Below are 449 nucleotides of genomic sequence, written 5' to 3'. Positions count from 1 at the left end.
TAAGTCTCAAAAACACGTTGTGCAGTTCTGGACTTTTTCGCTTTGAGGAGTAGTCGTGTCAATATGGCGGCAGCTGGTCGATCAATCAAAACTTGTCAAATAAATGTCGCAATGATCGTTTGCTCAATGAATTTTGAATAGTTACTCTCATTGCGCATTATTAATATATGCGAATACATTTCACTCGTATCGTTTTAAAATCATCGCTGTACTAAGCGTTGTTAGTGGGCAAAGAAAAAAAAACACTGGCAATGGCAATTCACTCAAAGGATAATCGATTGTGTGCAACGTGAACTTGCGGTTGCGGTTGCGGTTATGCGGTTGCGGCTATGGACAATCGCATGCAAATTTTAATTTCATGCACCCTTAGGTTATAAAGGGGTTAGTTTAGGTTAAATGATCCATGCATACATACATAAATACATATCGTCGTTTAAAGTACAAAACGC

This window comes from Rhagoletis pomonella, unplaced genomic scaffold (assembly GCF_013731165.1).
Source record: "Rhagoletis pomonella isolate Grant_MI unplaced genomic scaffold, Rhpom_1.0 Rhpom_scaffold_00004, whole genome shotgun sequence".
NCBI lineage: Eukaryota > Metazoa > Arthropoda > Insecta > Diptera > Tephritidae > Rhagoletis > Rhagoletis pomonella.
This window is presented reverse-complemented; position numbering follows the sequence as displayed.